Source organism: Nicotiana tabacum, chromosome 6, assembly GCF_000715075.1.
Source record: "Nicotiana tabacum cultivar K326 chromosome 6, ASM71507v2, whole genome shotgun sequence".
Lineage (NCBI taxonomy): Eukaryota > Viridiplantae > Streptophyta > Magnoliopsida > Solanales > Solanaceae > Nicotiana > Nicotiana tabacum.
This window is the reverse complement of record NC_134085.1, coordinates 13,651,109-13,674,883: the sequence shown is the minus strand read 5'-3', so window position 1 is coordinate 13,674,883 and position 23,775 is coordinate 13,651,109. Positions and strand designations below refer to the sequence as shown.

At 35.9% G+C, this 23,775-nt stretch overlaps 1 pseudogene across 1 annotated transcript; it reads right to left on the bottom strand.

The window, feature by feature from the left end:
- Window positions 1-227: 227 nt before the first annotated feature.
- LOC107762205 (putative protein phosphatase 2C 33) lies at window positions 228-5,778 on the bottom strand (annotated as a pseudogene). The gene is made up of 5 exons (XR_001642731.2): window positions 5,012-5,778; window positions 2,942-3,325; window positions 2,733-2,850; window positions 875-1,098; window positions 228-788 (listed from the first exon to the last, which is right to left on the bottom strand). The product of XR_001642731.2 is annotated as a putative protein phosphatase 2C 33 (transcript).
- Window positions 5,779-23,775: the final 17,997 nt, after the last annotated feature.

Genomic DNA, 23,775 nt, shown 5'->3' with positions numbered 1-23,775 from the left:
CACTAGGCAAGCCCGGTGCGACGAGCTCCCTAATAAAGTTCTAAATACCATTTGGTAGTTAAAAGAATCCAAACATCTAAGATCTGACCACATAACAAAAAAACTGAGATTATGAAAAGAAAAAGAGAAGATAGAAAGCCAAGAATGAAGAAGACTACAGCTAGGAATTATACAAAATTCCAATCTACCTAAGCTAGAGAAAAGGATGACTCCCAGACACACTAATATAGCCGGGCCAACCTCTCCGGTCCGAAAAAATATCTAATGTTTCTCCTTTTTTTACAGTAAAGAAATGAAGCCATAGAAAAAAGGCAAAAGAAAATGAAAAATCATTTAAACAAATAAATTCAGAGTTGCAAGGAGATTTCACCCTCTTTGCTTCCTCCAGCAGCTCTCTTTTCTTCATTGTCGGAACAAACGTTGGCAATGCACCTCGCGATCAGAGGCTTCTTCTTTTTCTTCTTCTGAAACTTCATCGCCTTCTCGAACAGTCCCAGAATGATCCGGTACAGTTGGACCAGAGAAATCATTCCTATTGTCTGTAACTTCACTCAGTTTCATCAAAGACAGTCTTGTCCATCGTCTTTAGTGCTGCAAGCAGTGGACGAGTCAATTGAGTTCGAGTCAAGGAATAGGCAGACAACAGCACAATCATCAACTTTAGAGGTTGGGTATTCAGTTCTCCAGGCTCGTACAGCTACTTCAACCAGTGATCGAGCTGCAAATGAACGTGGTGAAGCCGAAGCCACAATGTTTACCACTAGGTCATTTGAAAGCACATCCCAAATCTGTCATAGCCATTAAAATTAGTTTTTGACTAGGAGATAATATAATCACATTAAGTATTTAGCAACAAAAAACAAGAAACTCTTACCCCATCTGTTGCCAGAACAATGAACTGATCTTTCTCTGTTAAACACCTATATGAAATTTCAGGCACAGCAATGAGGCCAAAATCCTTGAGGCAAAAATCTCCAAATGCACGTGCCATAGCTAGTCCAGGTGAGTCACTGTTCGGCAACCACACTCTTGCAACCTCTGGTTCATTGCGAAGAGCAAATACACGCCCTTTACATTTGCGAATCCTCTCTGCCTCCGCTGTAAATTTACAAAGAAGTATTTAATAGGAAAATATATACTAGGATGAGCCATAAATAGCATTAGTCCAAGTCAACGATGCAAAAGTAGGACTCCCTTTCAAGAATACTATAAGGTAGGTGCTACAATGTTAACGAACATAAGCATTTATTTCCTGAAGAAAGCATCTATTGCTTTATCTCTAAATTCATCCACCTGTAAAATGACTGTTGCTAAGTATCTGAAGTCAAAATTAATTTCATTAAGCTTCAAATCATAAAAGTAGATACCCCTAATCCTTCCTTTCCTTTTCTTTCTTATGCTTTCCAAATCCAGGTAAGTGTATTGCATGCAATCTGGTTTAGATGATTATGTTTTCATAAACAATGTACAATTAATTGAAGTCCATAGATGGTAATGGTAAAGCGAAAGTATTTTGCACATTTCTTCTCAACATGTCAATATAAATCTGCAAACTTTCAAGGGGAAGAACTGTCTCTTGATACTTCAAATGCAAAGAAAATCTAAATATATGGATAAATTTTCCAAATTGACTCTTCATGAGATTCAAAAGATGGTGATTTAGTAAATGAGACCAGATAAAGAAACAGAACAAAGCCAACAAAATTTAACCATTGTCTGTCACGACCAGAAACTCTGATACCATTACAGATGAGATTAGAGTCTTTCTAAAATATTTCAGTCAACAAACTAGAAGGAATTTCAGTTTCTGACTAGTACACTTGTTTCGACGATTTACTCTTCTTTAGTGCTTCCTGGGTTTAAACCTAAAATGCTTATGAACAGCAATAAGGAAAAAAATAAAAATGAACAATGGACATCAAACTGACCGGTGAAAATCTGAAGTTGCATAACTTCATAAATGGGTAAAAAGTAAATTAAAGTGCAAAATCTGTTAATTTTCGATTTCACTAGTCGTCATTTAGCCCATCAGACTCGAGCCTCATATATCCCCATGAGTTAAGACATTTGCTAAGTCAACTTATCCTCAGACTCCATCAGGAAAATTGCCAATAAAGTATGTTTTATCCCTAAAAAAATATTTTCAGAAAAGAAAAACCTAGTGCTTAATGAAGCAACTTCCATTTGTCTCACTTTGAGAGGTTAATCGTATCAGTAATAAAATACAAACTTCAGACCCTTTGGCTAGGAGGTTAACCAAAGAGTAAATTTGGACTATACCAAAGGGCTGAAAGGTTGGTGTGGACCAAAAACCAATACTGTGGGAGATTTTCCAATTGATGGAAGTCGGTGAAACTGAAGTTGTGTACAGAATAAGGCCATAAAAAGGATGAAGGGGAAAGGAGAAGCTTGCGAGTCAAACAGATACATAACTGTTTGGGGGCTCTGATTTTTTGGCCAAACTAAATGGCATCGATCAAAATCAATGGCTATAGGCTACTTAATTGCATTACTGCAACCTCATAAATTAGCCGTAAGAGCTCACATAAGAATTAAGACTAGACAACCATAAGTTATAATAAAAGCTTAGGATAAGTCGTAAATTATGAGATTGTTTGACGCAAATATGAAATTCAGAAAGCAACATGCAAGCAGCAAGATGTCACTTTATTTTCTATACAAAAAAAAAAAAAAAAAACATGAAGGGCTGCAAGATATAGGATTATATGCACCTGGTAGGTTAGGTTTCAGATCTACTGTCAATTGTACCGCCATCAAAGAATCATCTTTATCTCTCGTAGCCAGTACAGCTCTAGAATCCCCAATATTTCCAATTACAAGATCCTGACCCTGCAGGGAAAAAAAATTATATAGGTTTATATTTAGAATAACATAGCACAAGACTGTAGCAAGGTTCAACTTTCTGAATTTGTTGACAGACCTGCTTAACAAGGGTGACTGCAGTTGTTCCGCTACAGAAGCAGTTGATACGGCTATATCCTCGCAGTTCTCTATCCATAAACTTATAAGCCTTTAGAAATGAGTTCTTCAATGTCTGAGGGACCTCCGGTTGCTTTTCAGTCTTATCAACGTCAATTGAAACCCTTGACTCCTCATCAGCAGATATAAGGGAAGCATCCGCAGAGTATAGGGTATTTGCACTAGTCTCTCTCACAACATCATCATCATTTTTTATATTAACTTCCCAGAGTTCACTTAGCTTTAAAGGAAGAGAATCTCTGACTCTCTTTGCAACAAAATGACCATGAGGACCATGGCCATCGAAAACACCACAGAAAACTGTATCCGCTCTGGAACCAAAATTCTGAAATATATATTATACAAAAAATCAGGAAATGCTTTCCAACGGTTATAGTGAGAGTGTGAGACAGGATCGTGACTAGGGGAAACTACAAAATTATCTGAAAAAAGGAGGAATACATCCTAACTTAGTCCCAAAAACATAAACAAAATGAAAAAGAGCGTGAGAGGGAAACACATCATATAAGTACATCCTAACAATTACACAGACATAAACACGCAACAAAAACTAAACTAAACTATTTTTTTATATTTCCTACACATTTTCAGGATGCACCGTGGGGCTAAGGGAGTATCTAACATTCTGAAATTAAATACACACATAAACATAATCCTCTAAATACTACACAAGCTGAAGTAAAAACAACCATCTCTAGCAACCAATACTGTGATAGAAAGATAACAACCGGATAACTGTTTTGGTCCCCTAGAACTCGTTTTAACTACAGCCATGATGAGATGCATATGTTGTTGATTCATAAATATTTGCAAACTAAAAACCTTGTTTTTATAACCAAGAATTCCCTGAGGGCCAGTGGCACACGGTTCAAAACTCGGTGGATAATGGGCATCGCCGCTCTACCCTTTTTCACTTAAATACCAGGCTTTTGCCTGCAGGAAGGTTCGAACTAGTGACATGCGCCTAACCCGCACATCACAGGCTACGTTGTTACCTCCAGTGTTTTAAATGGCGTTTATGGGGCGAGCCCCAGGGTGGGGCGTAGTAAAAACGCACTTGGGTGATCCGAGGAGGCGAAAGTATTGCAAGGCGTAAGCCCCATTGTCTAGGCGTACGCTTAGGTGTTGGGCGAGTTTTTGCTTTGGGGCGTAAGCCAAGAAAACCTTAAGAGTTAAAATTGCTAACTAAATCTTTAATTTAATACCAAAAAGTACAAAAAAATAGCTTATTATTACATTTTAAGAAGTTTAAAAAATTAAAAGTAAAAAGATTTTATATTCTTACCCTAATTTTTTATTCTTTCTCTTCATCTTCTACCAGGTAACGGGAAAATGATCAATTTGCAAACTATAAAGCAAAAACGCTTCATCCTTCATCACTTGCTTTGTTTGGACGCTTTTATTTGTAGATTATTACTTCCTTCACTTTTCTTTCTTTTCAAGTTCTTTTGCTCTTTCAAGTTAGTTTATAAATTTCTACTCAATTTTTTTCAAAGTCTCATTAGTTTCTTTTAGATGAAACAGTTCTAGTTAATTATTTTTGGTCAATTGCTGATTCTGACTAGCATTTTAAGATGAAACCATTCCATATAAATCTCACTTATTTTATATTTTCTTGAAATTTTTAGAATTTGTGTAATTTGACCTTCTTTTAATATGTATTTATATTATATTAATTTATAGAATATTAAAAAAGTAAAGATCCATGAGGCTAACGCCCAGAGCCTCGAGGCTTACGCGTCACCTCAAATCAGGTAAAATGGCTCGGCTCGCGCAAGCAGGGGCGAAACTAGCCTTGGAAGTACGGGTTCGGCCTATATTTGTCCTAAAAAATTTATTTTATATGTATAAATTATTAATTTAGAACCAGGGGATAGAGTTTCGAACCTATAAACTTCTAATTTAATATGTATAAATTATTAATTTAGCTCCACCTCTGCGTGAGGCTCGGAAAATTAAACACTTATTATCACTACTTTACAAAATTGGCGAGGTGAAGAAAATGACTAACCTCCCAAACAATCATGGCATCTTGATTAGGTCCTTTCTTTCCCTGCTGAGTGAAGAGTGAAGCCACCTCGCTCGACCCATTCAACAACATACGCCCAGGAATACCCTGCAGCTGTTCCTCCGTTGACCACTTTCTTGAGCTCTTTCTTTTAGTAGCAGACACTGAAGATCCGGGGACTGGGCTCCTGCTTTCAAATGAAAAGCAGGAGCCCATCCAAATCAAAATATTCAATAAGCACTCCACCACAGCAAAATTATCACAATCACTCCCCCCTATTTTTGGATCCCTAATATCTTTCTTTACAAACACTTCAATACCCAGTATCCAATTCTCCAGTCTATCCAATAAATTTCACCATTTTCAATGAACTTTTAACAATGAAATTAATACTGTAGTTAATGAAATGAATTATTCACGAGCTATAAGAATGGAGTAACGATAACAGAAACAATAAGGGTAAACAATAATACCCCACTAACTTTAACTCCACTTTTCTCCCAAAGAGGAATAAGTGTAAAGAGTAGATCAATAAACACTACCCTTTTTTCCAATATTTAAAGGAATAAAAGCCCAATTAATACCCAACTAGAGGTGAGCTTCAAAAGCACCAAAGGATCAAAAAATGGTAGAGTACGTGCAAGAGAAGATAAAGGGGAGGAATACAAAAAGAAGAAGAGAACAGATAAAAGAGGGAAAGTGAAAGAATAGAGATTTTCATTGTACACATTTCCTTTTATAACCATATCTTGTAGAGAGAGAAGAAACTCAAAGCTGGAGAAGGAAAGAAATATATAAATCGACCATGCAAAATTTTATTCCTTCCATTTTGATTTTATCTATCTAGAGTAATTTTGCGTGTTTTGTTCTTTTGCTTTGATGATTTTGATGTTTAAGTGTGTAGGTGGAGTGTTGGAGGGAAGGAAAATGACTTAATTTTGCTATATCTTCAGCTGTAAGAGCAACCTTGCGTAGGATTCGTACGTAGTCTACACTGATGGATTATTATATGCAGCGGAAGCAATCCTAGTATCAAAATCACATGTAATTTAGACAACTAGCATAAACGGGATTTCACGGGTTACCTCTTGAAGCGTGAACATATCTCTTCTACCACGTGAGCCTTCAGTTCCATAACTTCTCAATGGAATCTCCATCACCCGCACAATCGTGATCCTCGAACGTTCCACGGTCTTCTACTGTGTTACCCAAATAATACCCGAAAATAGCAATTTCGTGTGGGCGAAATTTCTAGGAAAACTTGGCTGAAAATTTCAGCCACCATGTACTCATCCCTCTAGGTGGAAAACCTTATGTATTTATAGCACAAGTTTTAAGGGTTAAAACCCTTTTCCAAAACCTGTTAGGTTTTCTTTTCCACCAGAAAAAGGATTCCTTTATTTTCTATTATTTAGGCACAGTAGGGACCACAGAATTTAATTAACAAGGCTTCCAATTATGGAATTAATTTGTAATTTTCGAAATTAATATCCACCATAATTAATTACGAATTATTCCACTAAAAATTCGTAATTACACTCCTTATTCAATTTCGAAATTCATCCATTAAATCTTATTTAACTCCCCATGTTAAGATTCAGATACGAATCAATTAAATTAAATTACTGACGATTTAATTTATTGATTATTTCCTTTAAACTTTCGCTTAACTTATTTCATGTGTCGGATACAAAATCCACCGGCCGGGTTTACACATGCAAACTTATAAGCTTTCATAAAGGTATATCATCAATCTCTAAACCGAGACATGGATTCCATCAACTAACTATTACTTCGCCAATGTATATTATTATTATCCAATTTACCAGGCATATTGACCCACGAAAGAATCTCGCCTTTTAATAAATCAAAACAATAATAATATACACAACTAATAATAATTATATCAAGATTAAGAGTATAAGTACATTTAATGGCTAGAGAGTTTATTTTATTAAGTCAGTATAAAATACTTATCTCTACCTGGTCCGTTCAATACATACAAAATGTACTAGCACATGAAGTTGGAATTAAACTATTCCCATAATCAAGATTAATTATATTTAATCTTGTGCTACAATCATTCCTGATGGTTTGTCCAATTCCATCATTAGATTGTGAACTCAAACTTTATACTTATAAGAACCGATGATTTAATCTTCCGTGTATAAGCTAAACTCTATACACTAAATCATCTACTATATAAGCAAAGGACACAGACTATTATATGATCTATTTAAAACTTTATTAAAACTGAATAAACAATTATTTCATAATAAATACTATATCTAAACCAAACTCATGGTTAATAGTATATATCCCAACAATCTCCCACTTAGACTTTTAACCATGATAATTATTAGAATATACTATATCCAAATGCATGGTTAATAGTATATGCCCCAACAATCTCCCACTTATACTCATAACAATGCATCTACAACTTTCTCAGGCATTCTTTTACATGACTATTAAAAGTCTTCACCAAATAAGGTTTTGTTAAAGAATCTTGCCAAGTTATATCTGATGCAATATTTGTACAGTAGTACTTTGTCGTAATTATCTAGTTTGGTATTAAACTCTTCAGAGATCCTGTTACCGAAACTATCCCAAGTATGAACACCGAACTATAATTTTCTTTAGCTTTCTCCCACTAAGACGAAGTACCACTAATATTACCTTCGTTACCTCACGACATTGAAATATTAGTGACTTCTTACTATAGTGTTCAATGTTCAAACATCACTCCCACTCGATAAAGGCATATTATGTCTATTAACGTTCTCCCACTACTTAAATGCAATGGGACGTCAATTCTGACGTGTGGGTTTTGATGTTCTTGAACATCTAGTTATTTCTTTGCCCAATTCCTGTAAAAATAGTTTACTTCTAGGAACATGTTTTATTAAACAGTCCTTATCTAGAAAAATGCATTTGTTTTAACAATTGCCTTGTTTTCTTTAGGACAATAAAATAAAGCTTCATTCGTTTTCCTGGATATTCGATAAACATGCACCTATCCATCCTTAATTCCAACTTACATATCTGCTTTCCCTTTCAGCACATATGCGGGATAATCCTATATCTGAACATGTCACAGACCAAGCTAACATTCAGTCCACAGTTCTATAGATGTCCCAGGTACTAACTTAGAAGGAACTAAATTCAGAATGTAATTTGAAGTTTCCAGGAAATATTCCAAAAATAAATAAGGCAAATCTGAATAACACGTCATTAGTCTATCCATATCCAAAAGAGACTTATTTCTTCTTTCTACTACACGACTCTATTATGGAGTTTACGGTGTAGTCAATTGAGATGTAATCCCTATTCTGATATGTAACTAAAAACTCTTTAGAGAGATGCTCGCCACTACAATCAAATTGTAGTAACTTAATATATTTCTTTGGTGTTTCTCTATTTCAAGTCTTAAAAACCTTGAATTACTTAATTCATTAAGACTTACAGTGCATCAAATAAATATATTAATATTTTGAGTAATCACTTATGAACGTCATAAAATACTCAAAATCTATCTCTTACGAGTATGTTCATTTAAACATACAAATCAGAAAGGATTCATTCTAGCTTATCACTAGTTTTATTTCCTTTTAAAGGGAAACATCTTTTAGTCAAATTTCCTTCCAAACAGGATCCACAAGTTGGTAGTGCCTCTACTTTCAATGAACCTTAAGGTCCATACTTGACCAACTTGAAATCCTATCCAGATTAATATGACTTAGATAAAAGTGCACAGATAAGTTTTACTCAATTTTGAAGAACATATTCTCTTATGAGGTAGACTAATATTGTTCTGTTCAGGAGAGACATCAATATATAATAACAAGGTCATGCATTCATGTACCACAAGAGATAAAGTGTTTATTAAGCTCAATAACTCAAGAGTTATTCGAAAAATAAAACAAATATCCATATCTTATTTTGCCAAGAAACCGGAACTAAATTCCTTCTAACAAAAGTACATATATTGCATCCTTAAAATTAATGCCTTATCACTAAAAGAAAATTTTAACAAGTAATACGATAAATTGCATAAAATCATTGTGGAGTTGAGATAAAAATATTAAATAGATCATAATAAGTCAAAACACTGAATAGTAAAATTCAGACTGCATTCAATATTTATATACATACATGCATCTGGAATAATAAATTTCGATGGGAAAAGAATTATTCATGCAAAGTATATTATATAATGCAAGAATTATACAATCCAAAAATAAATAGAACCAACTCAGATGAAGAGCATACTATTATTTTCAGTTAATTGTATATAACTTTTTAATACAAAAATTTTAAAACACACTACACATATATGTCATGCATCTTGAATAGCAATTTCGATGGGAAAGAACTACTCATGCAACATACATATGCAATGCCAGATTATTCACTCCAATAATTAAAACAGACCCAACTCAGATGGAGAGTATACTGTTAATTTAAGTCAAGTGAACATCATTTTTAATAGCTCTAGTTTCATTGATCCAACATGTATACTCAGATGGAGAGTAAGTACACGATATCAATTGCTAGTATTTCACCTAGTGAGCTTACAATAAATTTATCCGATATGGAGGAAGACCTAAAGTCAACGCATAAATTTATTACTTACTTGAAATTAATAGTGGAAGACCATAGAAATATATTTCTATCACCATTTAATCATGATTGTATTGTAGTTACAAAATTGATTCAATCCTTTAAGCTCAGATGGAGAGTTAATACTGATTATCAATAACTAGTAACTATAGCCAGTGAGTTCATAATAAATTTACCCGATATGGAGGAAGACCTAATGTCAACGCATAAATTTATTATCTCACTATAAATAAATAAAAATGAAGACCATAGGGGTTTATTCCCATCACCACTTTATCACAACCACGAACTTTTCTCTGAGGATTAAGTTCCATATTAAAAAAAATGCTCAATACCCATTTAAACAGTCTTAAAATACTAAAATTAATATTTCACACTGTATAGTGGTGATTATTGTTGACTGGACTATTTCTGATAAATCTACCAAATTTCATATCAATCAAAAATTGCGACCAAATTTGGAAAATTATCATTTTAAGCATTTTTTTAAGAATTTAAAATATGACCTACATTTTTTTTATCATATACCAATTCATGTCAAATCAACATGTGTTATCATGTTCCAGATTAGACATATAAAATGATAGAAAAAATAACTTTTCGTATGTAAATCACATTTTAATCCGTCAAACCTCCAAAAAACTCACCTAAACGATCCCAAATCGTCAAAATACGATGTGTGAGTTCTTCTTAAATGATCGTTTCTAATGATCCTACCGAATTTCAGGTCATTCGGAGATCGTGAAATTCATGATCGCCAAAAACTAGACCAAATTCGAATAATTTTTTTTTGGCGTAGTCAGGATTAAATCCATGTGATTTGCATTCTTGCTATATATCATATCAAGTTAAATCATCATGTTTCAGATTTAACACAAATATAGCCGATATATAAAGAATAATTTTTCATATTTATAACAAATTCAATTTAATAAACTGCTTGAAAACCCATCTAAACGACCTCAAAATGCCAAAAAAAAAACAACATGATTCACTGCATAGCAAGGAGTTTTTTATTCACTAGATCGTTTTCGATGAACCCACCAAGTTTCAGGTTAATCGGAGTCCGTCAAATTCATGACCACTAGCCTGTAACCAAACTCGGAGAATAACCGTTTTAAGTAGTTTCATGAATTAAAATAAATATGATATTGATTTCCATTCTCCTTATAATTACACTATGAGCTGAAGGCATATATTATTTTCTTCCTATTTCTAGGATATATAATATCTCCTTTTGCAATAAATTATCCTTTTATTAAATACATAAGAACCTGAGATATTATATTTTCTCTCGTTCAGTGAAAACCCCAATATCTCTTCTCATGGGTGGAGTTAGTTTCACTAGTACCCAAAGATAAATACTCTTTTTCTAGTTATGAACCTCCACCATTAATGTAGATTTCTCAAGGATAATTTTCACATGGTATATTAAACATATTTCAATGACTCAAATAAATAGACCATTTTGTGGATCCTACTTATTAATCATAATGCTCAATCCATGAATAGATATAATTTCACATGTACAAATTTACTAAGAATTTTTCATGAGTTCAAATAAACAAACCACTTCAGTGGTAACTATTTATTACTCATAAAATTCTCAATTTACAAGTGAATATATATTTAGCTCATAAAATTATTTTATGGTAGACCATAGCTTAAAAGTCATACCAACATTATAAAACTCATACAACATACCGTCATATTTCACTTAATTAGAACCTCCAATCAGAGAACAAAATTCTTCATCGAAAATCCAAACTAGTAATCACGTAGGGCATGAAAATATAAACTTAAATTTGAGAAATTTTTTATGCACAAACATGCCAAACGCTCCAATCATTAGTTATCCAGGATATCAAATAGAGAATTTTACTTTCTTACAAAATAATTATATCATTACACAATATGAATTATACCTTGTAAGACCTAGTCAATAAAATCTTACACCTCTATTATTGAATTTAATACAACAATACGTTTATTTGCTAATAGTCAATGTGTAAACCTATTATATGACTAGTATTTAATCATGGGGACCATGGGGAGTCATCCCCAACACCATTGAATTAAAAAAGAATTAAAATTATTAAGAAATAATTTCCAGAAAATAGAAAAACGTCCAAAACACAGTCCAAACGACCTCAAAACGCCGAAAAATACCATGATTCACTGCTAAAGCAGTGAGTTTTTCTCATCACGGCGTTTCCGATGGACCCACCAAATTTCAGCTCAATCGGAGTCCGTCAAGTTCGCTGACCTCCGAAAATTCCGGCTATTCGGTCAAAAACAGGTTTTGCGTTTTTCTAGGGTTTACCCCAAAAAATTCAGATAATCTCAATCAAATATCAATAAGAAAACATATATCTCATGATTATAAGAATAATCCATAAATTATGCACAGTTAATTCACAAAACAGCAGTGCAGTTTTTCAGAAAACCACATATATATGTAATTCAAAAAATGCACATAAACACCATATTCTTGTTTCATGAAAAACTTAGTTATCTAATTAGATGTGAGTGAGCTCTGATACCAATTGATGGATTATTATATGCAGCGGAAGCAATCCCAGTATCAAAATCACATGTAATTTGGACAACTAGCATAAACGGGATTTCACGGGTTACCTCTTGAAGCGTGAACATATCTCTTCTACCACGTGAGCCTTCAGTTCCATAACTTCTCAATGGAATCTCCATCACCCGCACAATCGTGATCCTCGAACGTTCCACGGTCTTCTACTGTGTTACCCAAAAAATACCCGAAAATAGCAATTTCGTGTGGGCGAAATTTCTAGGAAAACTTGGCTGAAAATTTCAGTCACCATGTACTCATCCCTCTAGGTGGAAAACCTTATGTATTTATAGCACAAGTTTTAAGGGTTAAGACCCTTTTCCAAAACCTGTTAGGTTTTCTTTTCCACCAGAAAAAGGATTCCTTTATTTCCTATTATTTAGGCACAGTAGGGACCACAGAATTTAATTAACAAGGCTTCCAATTATGGAATTAATTTATAATTTTCGAAATTAATATCCACCATAATTAATTACGAATTATTCCACTAAAAATTCGTAATTACACTCCTTATTCAATTTCGAAATTCATCCATTAAATCTTATTTAACTTCCCATGTTAAGATTCAGATACGAATCAATTAAATTAAATTACTGTCGATTTAATTTATTGATTATTTCCTTTAGACTTTCGCTTAACTTATTTCATGTGTCGGATACAAAATCCTCCGACCGGGTTTACACATGCAAACTTATAAGCTTTCATAAAGGTATATCATCAATCTCTAAACCGAGACATGGATTCCATCAACTAACTATTACTTCGCCAATGTATATTATTATTATTATTATCCAATTTACCAGGCATATTGACCCACGAAAGAATCTCGCCTTTTTAATAAATCAAAACAATAATAATATACACAACTAATAATAATTATATCAAGATTAAGAGTATAAGTACATTTAATGGCTAGAGAGTTTATTTTATTAAGTCAGTATAAAATACTTATCTCTACCTGGTCCGTTCAATACATACAAAATTTACTAGCACAAGAAGTTGGAAATAAACCATTCCCATAATCAAGATTAATTATATTTAATCTTGTGCTACAATCATTCCTGATGGTTTGTCCAATTCCATCATTAGATTGTGAACTCAAACTTTATACTTATAAGAACCGATGATTTAATCTTCCGTGTATAAGCTAAACTCTATACACTAAATCATCTACTATATAAGCAAAGGACACAGACTATTATATGATCTATTTAAAACTTTATTAAAACTGAATAAACAATTATTTCATAATAAATATTATATGTAAACCAAACTCATGGTTAATAGTATATATCCCAACAATCTCCCACTTAGACTTTTAACCATGATAATTATTAGAATATACTATATCCAAATGCATGGTTAATAGTATATGCCCCAACAACACCATCACATTATTGAAGCTCTCTACGAAAGACGAAAGCAACTATTTTTCAGGAGTTTAATTAAATTTAATGAAGGTTAACTTTAAACACATTAAAAAAAAACTAGTTAACATCTATATATCCGTTGATGATGTGATTACATATCCAATTATTGTGAAAAGATTATTATGCGTAGATAATATAAATTATCCATTGAGTGATCTTTTGGATAATCTTAGACCAATAATAGGATATGGTAGGGTTTCAGAGTGACTGACTGTCAATCGATATATATATATATATATATATATATATATATATATATATATATATATATATATATATATAATCCATATAATTAGGATCATATTGCAGGATATTCTTGATTTAATTTGATTCAAACTCTAACTAACGCTAGCATAATAAAATTAGAAAATTAACAAATTGTGTCATCCAACTCTTAAATAACTAACAATCTCATCTACCGCAATCTTATAAAATGTTTTGTAGCTATCTTAATTTCTGAATTCTGCAACTTGCCGGTATTGCTTTTTCTTATTGACTCAAAAATATCTAGAAATATATAATTAGTTGAGGTATGAACAGAAAATATATAATTATTGGATAAACTTATCCGTCAAGCAACAAGTATTTTATTGCAAAAATATAGTGATTGTGAGAAGGTAAAACAATCAAAGTGATCGTGTCGTGATAAAATAAAGTCGCGCTTTTTAGGTAATGCAAACAATAATGAGTAGACTAATCTAGGATTTGGACGTACTAATATATATCCCCGCTATAGATAAAATACTATACAAAAAGTATAATCGGAAATTAATAGTAACACTTCTTTTTCATTTTTAATTAGTTGCTGAAAATGGAAAAAAGGGGACCGAAATGGAGAAAATCTTTCTTTTACTTTTTTTTTGTTTCCCACCCGGTGTCCGGTGTCCGCTTTGGAGCCCGACTATATCCGGATTCGCACCGCGTAGGGCCCCATTCGGGGGGAAGCGCTCCCTACCAAAGATTTTTCCATACCCACGGCTCGAACTCGAGACCTCTGGTTAAGGGAGGAGCAGTGTAACGACCCGACCGGTCATTTTGAGATTTTGCACTTCGCTCGCCGGTTCTCGGGCATGACTAGCCCCGTGTGATATATTATGACTTATGTAAATTATTGATTTTACTTTTCAGGGTAAGTGGAATGAATTTTGAAGAACAGTTCTCAGTTTGAAGCTTAAAATTTGAAAGGTTTGACCAAGATTTGACTTGTTAGTAGATGACCTCGGATTGGAATTTTTATGATTTGGTTAGTTCCGTTATGTGATTTGGGACATAGGAGTGTGATCGGAATGTATTTTGGGGTCCGGAGTAGATTTAGGCTTGAATTGGCGAAATTGGAATTTTGGCGTTATCCGGTTGATAGGTGAGATTTTGATATATGGGTCGGAATGGAATTTCGAGAGTTGCAATAGTTCCATTGTGTCATTTGGGATGTGTGTGCAAAATTTCAGGTCATTCGGGCGTGGTTTGGTAGACTTTTCGATCAAAAGCGTAATTTAGAAGATTTTGGAATTTTTAGGCTTGAATCTGCTGCGAATTTGGTGTTTTGATGTTGTTTTGAGCGTTCCGAAGATTGGAACAAGTTTGAAGGATGTGATGGGTTATGTTGGCATGTTTGGTTGAGGTCCCAGGGGTCTCGGGTGAGTTTCGGGTGGTCAATCGGACCATTTCATGTTTTGGAAAGTTGCAGAAATGTGTTGTTAGGTATTGCAGACAATTGGCCTTCGCGTTCAAGAGTGAAGCCTTGCGTTCGCGAAGGGTTAGCAGGTGAGGCTGAAGGGTTGGCCTTCGCGTTCGCGAGGGAGGTCCCGCGTTCGCGAAGGGCTGGGCCATTGAGCATCGCATTCGCGAGAAGGGGAACCGCGTTCACGAAGGTTGGAGTCAGGAGGTATCGCGTTCACGAGAGGAAAGACGCATTTGCGAAGGAGAAAAATTTGGTCAACTTAAGTTTGTGCTTCGCGAACGCGAGGCTTTGACTGCGTTCGCGAAGAAGGATTTGAATACCAGCGGTCGATCCAACAAGAGAGTGCCGCAATACTAATGAAGTATCATCAATCTCAATCACATTGCCCTTTTCTGAAACGTATACCCTCATCAAGCCACCCCAATTAGTAATAACATTTCTCTAATTATCTGAAACTGCCCATGCTGTCTAAGAAGAATTATAGGAGTACCTATTGATGATAACTCTAAGATTGATGATAACTTAAGTTTGCTTGGTGGCACAGAAGAATTATAGGAGTACCTCTCATGGGATGATGGGTGTTTGAGGTGTGTTGTGTATTCGGACGGAGGAATTGGGATCAGACATGGTGATTCGTGTGATATATGGATTTGGAAACTGGGAGCTCTCATAAATAAATTATGTTGTGGTTGTGGGTCGCGTGTATCGACCTTGTGTGGTGACTATCGGGGTTTGGAGACTCGAGTAGATCCTTTGTTGCTTGGTATGTTTAAGGTTGTATTCTGGGTCGGGCCAGGGTCTAAATGGGCTAAATGGGCCGGGCCAAATGGGCCCGGGCTTTGGCAGTCCCGGGCCTAACGGTCCAAATGGGTAGAACCGGCCCACTATGGGCCTAAGCCCACATGGTCCCGGGCTAAATGGGCCGGGCCCACGGGCCTAAACGGGCCTAAGTGTTCCGGAGCTTTTTTTTTGAATTTTTTTTATCTAAGGCAATTTCTTGTAAACTATATATATATATATATTATGAGATTATTCTCACTAGTACATGCAGTGCAGAATTTCAGCACTTCTTTGGTTATAATTTAAACACAAAATAAACTGCAAAGAAATATTCAAGGGAATGTCTTATAATTTTTGTTATTACGACATTAACAAAAAATGACAATATCTTTCTTAGTCTTCCTCCCCCAATGGAATGAGCACAACAAGGTACTAATATCACCATTAAAAAGGAAAAAAACTAAGGAAGATGTGCCAAAATACAAGTTACATGTTAGTCTATGTATTATCTCTAACAAATCTCATAAATCTTTCAAGGTTCGGAGGAATTTCCATTGGTGGTGGTGGAAAAGAAACTTGTTCATCACCGCTTCCGGGCGAAGCAGCATCCTGCGCAAGTTCCGCTAGCATTTCTTCATAAGCTTCGTATATCTCCGGTTGTGATTCTGCAAGTCCAAAATTTCTTCTTTCTGAACGGATCCAATCTCTGAAGAGTACTAATATTTCTAAGCTCTCCCTCATAGACGCTCTATGATCACTGAATTGGAGTCTCGCTTGACTGAAAGCGCTCTCCAATGCCACTGTTGAAGCTTGAATACTTAAAATATCTCGAGCCAGCCTTGAAAGAACCGTATAGTGCTTTTGTTTGTCCTTCCACCATTCCAAAACTTCAAAAGAGCCGTCGGATTCTCTTATTCAAGTCCCTGCGACAAATAAACTTGAAGCTCATTTAGTTGTGAACTATCACCAATATTATCACCTTGAGAACCCCTGAACTCCGTCCAAGAACTAAGGGCTTTTAGGCCCGCAGTGATGATTGCAAACTAGACGAAGTAGGAGTTGGAACATTTGGTCTAGCATGATCTAAGGCAAGTTGATAAGCATTATAAATTGTTTGAGCAATTATTTTAATTGAGGTTTTTGCATCTCCAAGTGTAGCAAATTCCTCAGCTGAAAGTGATAAAGCGTTATAAATTTTTGTGTACCAAAAGTGAGGACCTTTTAATTTCATTGTAGGATTTAACATGGCAGCAACACCAAAAATAGGGGGATAGGGAAAAAATATTTTTTAAACTTAGCTTTCATAGAATTAATATCATGTTGATAAATTACCCCACCCTCTGAAAATTGAGTAAATAAATCTGCAAGTGCTGCAATATAAACTAAACAGTTAGAAATAGTAGGATAATATTGCCGAGATAATTCATTTATAGCAACATGAAATTGTTCTAAAAAGTCTACAAACATCTTAACATTAGTCCAATCTTGATTTGTAAGGTGCTCATCATCATCATCATCACCACTACCTACACGAGCATTATGTGTTGCATTTATTGAGTTTCTATATTCATATGCAACAACTAAGCTTTCATACATGTAATTCCATCTAGTCGGACAAGGTTTAGGAACCTTTCTTTCTCTAAGGCCAAATTCATATTCTCTAAGTCTACTTCTACAGTTTGAATAAAAAAGCCAATTAAGAGCCATTTTAACCTTTTCAATTTCTACATTTAAAACTTTCATACCATCACCGACGATTAAATGGTAAATATGACAAATACATCCAACATGAAAAATATTACTAAATGCAGGATTTAGTGTAGTTGTAAGCAAACTTATAACATTAGTGTTACTAGAAGCATTATCCATTGAATCCGACATTATTACATTTAAAAACTCTTCTAATATAATGCACAAAATGAGGGTTAGAAGGAAAACTATAAGGTAAACATATAACAATAACCATTTTTGCCAATTCTTCACGATCTTTATTTGGATCATAATATAAAATGCCACCGGTAACAGTGTTAATTCTCGGTTGAACTAGATTTGACCCTGTACTAGGGTTAACCGTAGTATCTACATTTGTCCCCTCTTATGCAACTTTCATTTGAAAATATCTAGCTTTATCTCTAGGGTGTTTCTTTATGTGTATAGTCAAAGTACCCGTACCGCTACAGTCTCCAGTATATTTATGAGCCATCAAAGACCCACAAGTTTTACACTTAGCCTTATTTTGTTCTCTTAGTTGAGTAAAAGTGTCAAACAAGAGATGTTTCGATCCGTTTAGAAGGTTGTCTATTAAAAGTAAAGGTTACTACAGGAGGGTCAGGCGGGGCATCAGTTGGGTTATTAACATGACTAGTAGGTGTACCATCTAAATCCGGTTGTGTTTCATCTAAATCATAATTTTCCTCATCATTTTCAAAGATAGTTTGATTAGGATAAAGAGCATTCATAATTTTATCATTTAATTATTGACCTGGTGCAACATCATGGCAAAATTGACTATCGGAAAATTGAAAACAAGAGTTATCACTATCAAGAATAACAGGTGGAGGAGGATGGGTAGCAGGTCTGGGTTGGGGAGCCGGGGGAAGAGTAGTAGCTTGACGACTAGATTCGCCAATTTTAGATTTTCTCTTACCCTTACCACCAAATATTTTTTTCAAAGAAAAGTCCATATTAATTATAATTATACTAACTAAAACAAACAAAACTATAATATTAAAACTTAAGAGTTGAAACGAGTTTACCGAATTGACGAACAACTTCTTGAAAATTGAATATCATTGAAGACTTGAATACTTCAATTCACCAACTTCACAATTTTTCACGAAATTGCAATAATAAAATAAGTAATTATAGAAGAAAATTAGAGAGAGATTGATGAATTTGTGAGTAAAAATGAAAGAATGAGGGGGTATTTATAGTTAAGAATAGGGAAAAAGTGTAATTATAAAACGTTTGGGGTTAAAACAAAGTTTGGGGGCTAAATGGCTATTTTTAAAAGTGCCAAACGACTAAAATTGCAGGCCAATGACTACTTTTTAAATTTCAGACTGTTGGCCTTTTTTTTAATTTTTTTTTGAAATATAGCCATTGAGCCCGGTTGGCCCGGTTGAACCGGCCCGTTTGGCTCGTTTGCAAGCGGTCCCGGGCTGGGCCCGACCCATAATACACCCTTAGGTATGTTAGATTTTGGATGTGATATTGGGTACAGACTGGTTGTCTTAGTGTCGTGTTATTCTGGACTGTTGCGCTAAGACGTCGACGTTGGCTATGCCAGGAATGCCACGAATTGAGTGCGAGGTTCGACTGATTATGCTTTCAGTAGGGAGGTTTCATTTTTGAAGACCCAGCGGATAGCTGGGAAGGGTTGTCTATCTTATTTGGCCTTCGTGATGGATGTCAGTATAGAGACTTCTACCATTGATTTAGTTCCGGTGGTGAGGGGTTTTTCGGATGCGTTTTATGCTTTCGGGCATGTCATCGGACAAGTTTGTTGATTTCGGTATTGATTGGGTGTCGGGCACCGTATCGTATGGCACCGGCGAAGTTAAATAAGTTGAAGGAGCGTCTTTAGGGACTCCTTGATAAGGGGTTCATTGGTAGACCTATATGGATGTGTGTTCGGCATCGAGTCGGCTTATTTGACTCCGAGTTGTATTGTTAAGGGATGTGTTGATTCAACTGTTATTGAGATTATTAGTGATCTGGGGAGATCTATGAGTTACCTTTCCGTGTTGCGAGGCGTTAGGATTTGTTGGTTATAAGAACATGTGGTGCGGTATTATTGGGGTCTCTCAGTGTAACTCGAGCGGAAAGAGTATTGAGTATTGCTCGGCGGATGGCGTATCGGTTGTGGCCTTTTGGGTTTATGTATTTATTTGTCAATTGCTTCGCCGTGGTTATGATGATTTGCTTTGGTTCTAGACATCAAATTGTGTGCGGTTGTCAATTTTAAGCATAGTGACTTGAGGTGTTTCATGTGGACCAGTGTTTGGATAGGGTCGCACATTGCAGTGAAGTTATGTGGAGGTATTACCCTTCGGGTTAGATTCGTGTGTTTTGTTTCTACGATGTGTGACGGTCTCTCAGCATTTTGTTGTGGTGGTACTGGTGAGTTTATGGTACAGCTCTTTCATTCGAGTCGTCTTCATGATTTGAGTATGTTCAAATTGTTGCTTATTGGTGCGCGGATTGCACGAGTTGTGGCTTTAGATTGTATTGATGTGTCATGTAACCAGAGTAGTTGTGTTCATATTAGATGAGATTGTTGGGATCTAGAATGAATTCAAACGGAATCGGTTTCGTCATATTGGAAGGATAATATCGATGTTCGGCTTAGAAATTTGATATGGTCCTTGCTAAAGGAGAAGTGGCTTCACGGATGGTTGATCTGAGGAGTGGTTATGACTTCCTATGTATTTCATTTATCATTGGCAGTATATGAGAGTGTTGAAATGAGGCTTTATTTGATAAAAGGTTTATTGTCGAAATTCGGATGTTTTAAGCAACTGCTGTGATTAGAAGTTATCGCTACAAGTGTGTGAGTCATATGGTACGTCGTGTAATTGCATCTAAGGTTGCCGTTATGGGTTATTACAGCTGGTTCGGGCTTATCCAGAGTATAGATGTGAGATCCTGATCTTGTAGATGGTTTCAGAAGTGGAAATGTGGTTCTAAGGTTTATGGGCTAGGTTGGATTGTGAAATTTCAGTTGTTTTGTGTTATCGGACCTATATAAGATAGGGTGACGTGGGATCACCCCCGAGTATCTGCATGGTAAGGTTATACAACGACTTGTTGACTTTTGGAACAACTATGGGCACGTTTGAGGACGAACGTATGTTTAAGTGGGGGAGGATGTAACGACCCGACTGGTCGCTTTGAGCTTTTCCACTTTGATCGCCGGTTCTCGAGCATGACTAGCCCCATGTGATGTATTATGACTTATGTAAATCATTGGTTTTGCTTTTCAGGGTAATCAGAATAAATTTTAAAGAACAGTTCTCAGTTTTAAGCTTAAATTTTAAAAGGTTTAACCAAGATTTGACTTGTTAGTAGATGACCTTGGATTGGAATTTTTATGATTTGTTTAGCTCCGTTAAGTGATTTGAGACTTAGAAGCGTGATCGGAATGTGTTTTGGGGTTCGAAGTAGATTTAGGCTTGAATTGGCAAAATTGGAATTTTGGCATTTTTCGGTTGATATGTGAGATTTTGATATGGAGGTTGGAATGGAATTTCGGGAGTTGCAGTAGTTCCATTGTGTCATTTGGGACGTGTGTACAAACTTTTAGGTCATTCGGGCGTGGTTTGGTAGACTTTTTGATCAAAAGCGTAATTTAGAAGATTTTGGAATTTTTAGACTTGAATCTGATGCGAATTTGGTATTTTGATGGTGTTTTGATGGTGTTTTGATGTTGTTTTGAGCGTTCCGAAGATTGGAACAAGTTTGAAGGATATTATGGGTTAGTTTGGCATGTTTGGTTGAGGTCCCAGGGGCCTCGGGTGAGTTTCGGGTGGTCAATCGGACCATTTCATGTTTTGAAAAGTTGCAAAAATCTGTTGTTGGGTGTTGCAGACAATTGGCCTTCGCGTTCGCGATTGGAGGTTCGTGTTCGTGAAGGGTTAGCAGGTGAGGCTGAAGGTTTGGCCTTCGCGTTCGCGAGGGAGGTCTTACATTCGTGAAAGGGCTAGGCCATTGAGCATCGTGTTCGCGAGAAGGGGAGCCGCGTTCGCGAAGGTTGGAGTTAGGAGGCATCGCGTTCGCGAGAGGTAAGACGCGTTCACGAAGGAGGAAAATTTGGTCAACTTAAGTTTGTGCTTCGCGAACGTTAGGCTTTGACCGTGTTCGTGAAGAAGGATTTGAATGTTTCGCGTTCGCGAAGAAGGATTTGAATGCCTGGGCAGAATGTTTAAATAGCCATTATCCGCGATTTTGGGGCTAACTTCCACCATTTTGAGCGATTTTGGAGCTTTTTGAAGAGGATTGAAAAAAAGGAACTATACCTTAATTGTTCTCTCTCTCTCTGAACCATCCCATCCCCATCCCCAACTGTCAAAAACCAGACCATCCACCTACGCCGGTGACACCCACCCCAGCAGGTAACCCCCTCCCTCCCCTCATCTCTTACGCCTCCTCCCCTTCTTTGGAGGCTTAGTTAAGGAGGTTTGTTTTGCAGTAGATATAAAGGAAATCTGCTACTGTTTTGTTAGAACTGTGGTGTAGTCTAACGGAATTGGTAGAATCTGATTTTTGCATTCAACGCTTTCTTTTTTATTTTATTTATTTATTTATTTTGATTGTTCCTTCTGTTTCATTGGGTTTTAAGGAGTTTCCTTAGGATGCTTTCTTCTGTGCTTTTCTTTTTATATATTTGTAATCTTTTGGAAGTTTCAGATTACCTTTCCCTTTTTTGATAAGAACCTTTTGCCACATCAATTCCCGATCTGATCAATATTTGCATTTACCCTTTGCTTTCAAATTTGGCTTTTTTCTTGAATGTTTTTTCTTGCTTTGTGGTCGTTTTACTGGAATGTTTTATTTGAAGTAGAAACTTGTACTAGATTAGTAGTTCCGACAGTTCTCTGCTATTTTTAGGATAATCGCACCAATTTTTTGGAGTTTTTTGTTTGAAATATTATTACATGCTTAATGTTAAAGTTAGTGGTTTTGATTGTTTCAACATTCTGACTTTTACCCATCTCTTTAGGATTCCTTTGAAATGCTTTTGATTATTTAATCTGCAGATCTGGTCAACGATTTATAGTTTTGATCTGTTCATTTTGTTGTACCACGGTAGAACTTTGGTGAATTTTTGTAGTTCTCTGCTTTTTCCCTACATTTCCCCTACTACTGTCAGGGCTACACCAGTGGTAGCAGTGACAGCCCCTTTTTGGTTTTTGGGTCATGGTATTTTATGTGTTTTCAGGAAAATTCTCGAAGGTGTTGGAGACAAGTTGGGCGCACGAGCACCAGCAAAGGAGAGCAACCTGGAAGAACATCAGCAAAGGGCGGTGGGAAGCGGTGCGTGAACGTACAACTACATCGAGTACAACAAATCAACACAAGTTTGGTTCTCGGGAGTTGGTACCTCCCGTTCTACTGTTTCCCTTTTGGTGTTAGTTAAATTGATGTTACTTTAGTTCCCAATAGTTCAATCATTCAACTAGTGCACTAGTAGTCACTTGTTTCCTTCTAGTTCGATTCGTTGTCCGTTGTGCACTAGCGAGTCTTCTTTAGATTGTCGTAGGTGTAGTGGCTATAGTCTGGGATGATAGTTTAGGGGCATGTCCTCGGGTGGGGCAGAGTGTGGGGCTGGGGTCAGGGGGTGGGACGGGAGGCAGGGGAGGTAGAGGGGGCAAGAGATCCTATAGGTTGAGAATCGGGTCATGGAACATATGTTCACTAACTAGTAAGTCTATAGAGTTGGCGAAGATCCTTTAGAAGAGGAAGATTAATATAGCTTGTGTCTAGGAGACTAGGTGGGTTGGATCGAGGGCGAAAAACACAGATGGGTATAAGTTGTGGTACTTTGGAGTCCGAAGGGGTAAGAATGAAATGGGTATCTTAGTAGATAGCCATCTTAGAGAGTCGGTGGTAGAGGTTAGGCAGGTGAATGACAGACTAATGACTATTAAATTGGTGGTGGGTGAGTGTA